A 5,307-nucleotide genomic window follows, 5' to 3' on the forward strand; every position below is an offset into this window, starting at 1 on the left:
TTACGCACTACTTCTGCTTTAGCGACATTGCCTTGTGACAGATTTCAGCTGGATGCTCTGTGTTGTGTTCTGAGCATCTTACTTCATATCTCTGTAAGTTCGTCCTCTGCTAATTTCGTCAATCAATTTAATTCTCTTCCTACCCTTTCGTCTTATTCCTTCCACTTCTCGCTCTGTAATTCTTTGTTGCAGACATTGCCGACGTGGTGTATGTCCGAGCAAAGGTACACTGAAGAACCACAGAAACTGGCACACCTGCGTAATATCGTGTAATGCCGCCGCCAACAAACAGAACCGCCGCAACACGACGTAGCATGGACTCGACTAATGTCTGAAGTTTATACTTATATCGATATGGTGTCTGTTCTTTCGGAGATGTCCGAAAGAACCGACACCATTGATGACCTGCAGCCGTCTAGAACGAAATGAGAATTATATATTAATAACTTCAGCTGCCGACGGGCGTTGATATATAACAACGGGGACAGTGGCCGGCCGATGTGGCCAAGCGGTCCTAGGCGCTTCAGTCTAGAACAGCCCGACCGCTACGGTCGCAGGCTCAAATCCTGCCTCCGGCATGGATGTGTGTGATGTCCTTATATTAGTTAGGGTTAAGTAGTTCTAAGTTCTAGGGGACTGATGACCTCAGAAGTTAAGTCCCATAGTGATCAGAGCCATTTGAACCATTTGAAAATATGTGCCCTGACCGGGACTCGAACCCGGGATCTCCTGCTTACATGGCAGACGCTCTATCCATCTGAGCCACCGAGGGCACAGAGGATACTGCGAGGGCAAGGAATATCTCGCACACGCCTCCCGCGAGACCCACATTCTCACCGTATATGTCCACACACTACATTCGTATTGTCCCTACCCAGCACACTCACTCATTACTCGTGGAAGACATTCTTACCACGTCCCTTAAGAAATCTGGTAATACGTGTGCATCCGCACAGAAGGAGGTCATGGGAGGTATTGCCAAACTATATACTTATATGGATATGGCGTCTGTTATTTCGGACATGTCCCGAACTCTTGCGGGACTTGGTAAGAATGTCTTCCACTAGTAATGAGTGTGTTGGGTAGGGACACTACGAATGTACATCTACATCCATACCCCGCAAGCCACCTGACGGTGTGTGGCGGAGGGTACCTTGCGTACCTCTATCGGTTCTCCCTTCTATTCCAGTCTCGTATTGTTCGTGGAAAGAAGGATAGTCGATATGCCTCTGTGTGGGCTCTAATTTCTCTGATTTTATCCTCATGGTCTCTTCGCGAGATATACGTAGGAGGGAGCAATATACTGCTTGACTCTTCGGTGAAGGTATGTTCTCGAAACTTTGACAAAAGCCCGTACCGAGCTACTGAGCGTCTCTCCTGCAGAGTCTTCCACTGGAATTTATCTATCATCTCCGTAACGCTTTCGCGATTACTAAATGATCCTGTAACGAAGCGCGCTGCTCTCCGTTGGATCTTCTCTATATCTTCTATCAACCCTATCTGGTACGGATCCCACACTGGTGAGCAGTATTCAAGCAGTGGCCGAACAAGCGTACTGTAACCTACTTCCTTTGTTTTCGGATTGCATTTCCTTAGGATTCTTCCAATGAATCTCAGTCTGGCATCTGCTTTACCGACGATCAACATTATATGATCATTCCATTTTAAATCACTCCTAATGCGTACTCCCAGATAATTTATGGAATTAACTGCTTCCAGTTGCTGACCTGCTATTTTGTAACTAAATGATAAAGGATCTGTCTTTCTGTGTATTCGCAGCACATTACACTTGTCTACATTGAGATTCAATTGCCATTCCCTGCACCATGCGTCAATTCGCTGCAGATCCTCCTGCATTTCAGTACAATTTTCCGTTGTTACAACCTCTCGATACACCACAGCATCATCTGCAAAAAGCCTCAGTGTACTTCCGATGTCATCCACCAGGTCATTTATGTATATTGTGAATAGCAACGGTCCTATGACACTCCCCTGCAACACACCTGAAATCACACTTACTTCGGAAGACTTCTCTTCATTGAGAATGACATGCTGCGTTCTGTTATCTAGGAACTCCTCAATCCAATCACACAATTGGTCTGATAGTCCATATGCTCTTACTTTGTTCATTAAACGACTGTGGGGAACTGTATCGAACGCCTTGCGGAAGTCAAGAAACACGGCATCTACCTGTGAACCCGTGTCTATGGCCCTCTGAGTCTCGTGGACGAATAGCGCGAGCTGGGTTTCACATGACCGTCTTTTTCGAAACCCATGCTGATTCCTACAGAGTAGATTTCTAGTCTCCAGAAAAGTCATTATACTCGAACACAATACGTGTTCCAAAATTCTACAACTGATCGACGTTAGAGATATAGGTCTACAGTTCTGCACATCTGTTCGACGTCCCTTCTTGAAAACGGGGTTGACCTGAGCCCTTTTCCAATCCTTTGGAACGCTACGCTCTTCTAGAGACCTACGGTACACCGCTGCAAGAAGGGGGGCAAGTTCCTTCGCATACTCTGTGTAAAATCGAACTGGTATCCCATCAGGTCCAGAGGCCTTTCCTCTTTTGAGCGATTTTAATTGTTTTTCTATCCCTCCGTCGTCTATTTCGATATCTACCATTTTGTCATCTGTGCGACAATCTAGAGAAGGAACTACAGTGCAGTCTTCCTCTGTGAAACAACTTTGGAAAAAGACATTTAGTATTTCGGCCTTTAGTCTGTCATCCTCTGTTTCAGTACCATTTTGGTCACAGAGTGTCTGGACATTTTGTTTTGATCCACCTACCGCTTTGACATAAGACCAAAATTTCTTAGGATTTTCTGCCAAGTCAGTACATAGAACTTTACTTTCGAATTCATTGAACGCCTCTCGCATAGCCCTCCTCACACTACATTTCGCTTCGCGTAATTTTTGTTTGTCTGCAAGGCTTTGGCTATGTTTATGTTTGCTGTGAAGTTCCCTTTGCTTCCGCAGCAGTTTTCTAACTCGGTTGTTGTACCACGGTGGCTCTTTTCCATCTCTTATGATCTTGCTTGGCACATACTCAACTAACGCATAATGTACGATGGTTTTGAACTTTGTCCACTGATCCTCAACCCTATCTGTACTTGAGACAAAACTTTTGTGTTGAGCCAACAGGTACTCTGAAATCTGCTTTTTGTCACTTTTTCTAAACAGAAAAATCTTCCTACCCTTTTTAATATTTCTATTTACGGCTGAAATCATCGATGCCGTAACCGCTTTATGACCGCTGATTCCCTGTTCTGTAGTGTGTGGACATATACGGTGAGAATGTTGGCCTCGCGGGAGGCGTGCGCGAGATAGTCCGTGCAGTCGCACAATCCTCTATGGCCTCGGTGACTCAGATGTATAGAGCGTCTGCCATGTAAGCAGGAGATCCTGGGTTCCAGTCCCGCTCGGGGCACACACTTTCACCTGTCCCTGCAGCTGAAGGCATTAATATGAAGTTGAAGTAGTGCTGCAGGGAAGGGACACCATGAATCCTGCAGGGCTGTCCATAAATACGTAACAGTGCGAGGGGGTGGAGATCTCTTCTGAACGGCACATTGCAAGGCATCCCAGATATGCTCAATAATGTTCATGTCTGTGGAGTTTCGTGGCCAGCGGTAGTGTTTAAGCCCAGAAGAGTGTTCCTGGAGCCACACTGTAGCAATCCTGGACGTGTGGGGTGTCGCATTGTGTTGCTGGAATTGCCGAAGTCCATCGATATGCACAATGGGCATGAATGGATTCAAGTGATCAGACAGAATGCTTACGTACGTGTCACCTGCCAGACTCGTATCTAGACGTATCAGGGGTCCCATATTACTCTAACTGCACACGCCGCACACCATTACAAAACCTCCACCAGCTTGAACAGTATCCTCCTGACATGCCCTTCTACCACACTGAACGATTCCCTTCAGTCGTCGTTGGTCCCGCTCTTGCAGAATCTTTTTTCGGAGATTTGATGTTTTACCAGATTCCTGGTATTCACAGCACACTTGTAAAATGATCGTACGGGAAAATCCCCGCTTCATCGCTACCTCGGAGATACTGTGTCCTACCGCTCGTGCGCCGACTATAGCACTATGTTCAAACTTAAATCTTGATAACCTGCCACTCTGGTGGCAGTAAACGATCCAACAACTTCGCCAGACAATTTTTGTCTTATATATGCGTTGCTGACCGTAGTGCCTTCTCCTACCTGTTTACATATCTCCGCGTTTGAACACGTATGCCTACACCAGTTTAGCCGGCCGAGGTGGCCGAGCGGTTCCAGGCGCTACAGTCAGGAACCGCGCGACCGCTACGGTCGCAGGTTCGAATCCTGCCTCGGGCGTGGATGTGTGTGATGTCCTTAGGTTAGTTGGGTTTAAGTAGTTCCACGTTCTAGGGGACTGATGACCTTAGAAGTCAAGTCCCATAGTGCTCAGAGCCATTTGAACCATTTTGGACCTATACCAGTTTCGTTGGCGCTTCATTATATATAGTCTGGGTATTTGCCTCCATGAATTACGCTGCAACAAGTTATATGCACAGTTTTTAATACTTGACTTATTGTGTTAAACCTTTACGTAAGATTATGACTCTTACTCAGCAGATTATGATAGCGTGTTTGATTCTTAAATTCTGTCAATAAATACGTGAAATATTCAAAACCAAATTTTTGTCGTCCCTGTAAACCGTAAGATAAACAATCTGGAACTTGGGCATGCCCCAGCGAATCGGTTGTGACTGTTGCGTCGGTTCTTGGTTATTCGATACGTGTTATAAATGAAAAACGCAGCACACTAGTTTAATATTCTACAATATTTTGTTTTACAGACAGGTTTTCTGCTGTTACACCATCGTCAAGCACGGCGATAAATGTATGTGTGTGGTATTACAGCCGAACTTCACAAATTTTTTCCCTTGAATTTTTATTGTTGTTGTTGTTGTTGTTGTTGTTGTGGTCTTCAGTCCTGAGACTGGTTTGATGCAGCTCTCCATGCTACCCTATCCTGTGCAAGCTTCTTCATCTCCCAGTACTTACTGCAACCTACATCCTCCTGAATCTGCATAGTGTATTCATCTCTTGGTCTCCCTCTACAATTTTTACCCTGCACGCTGCACTCCAATGCTAAGTTTGTGATCCCCTGATGCCTCAGAACATGTCCTACTAACCGGTCCCTTCTTCTTGTCAAGTCGTGCCACAAACTCCTCTCCAATTCTATTCAATACTTCATCATTAGTTGTGTGATCTACCCATCTAATCTTGAGCATTCTTCTGTAACACCACATTTCGAAAGCTTCTAT

At 45.4% G+C, this 5,307-nt stretch overlaps 1 non-coding gene across 1 annotated transcript; it reads right to left on the reverse strand.

The window, feature by feature from the left end:
* Positions 1 to 698: 698 nt before the first annotated feature.
* On the reverse strand, positions 699 to 773 carry Trnat-ugu. Its single transcript has one exon. It is a non-coding gene; the product is annotated as a tRNA-Thr (tRNA).
* Positions 774 to 5,307: the final 4,534 nt, after the last annotated feature.

The sequence above is a fragment of the Schistocerca americana genome, chromosome 7 (genome assembly GCF_021461395.2).
Source record: "Schistocerca americana isolate TAMUIC-IGC-003095 chromosome 7, iqSchAmer2.1, whole genome shotgun sequence".
Taxonomy (NCBI): Eukaryota; Metazoa; Arthropoda; class Insecta; order Orthoptera; family Acrididae; genus Schistocerca; species Schistocerca americana.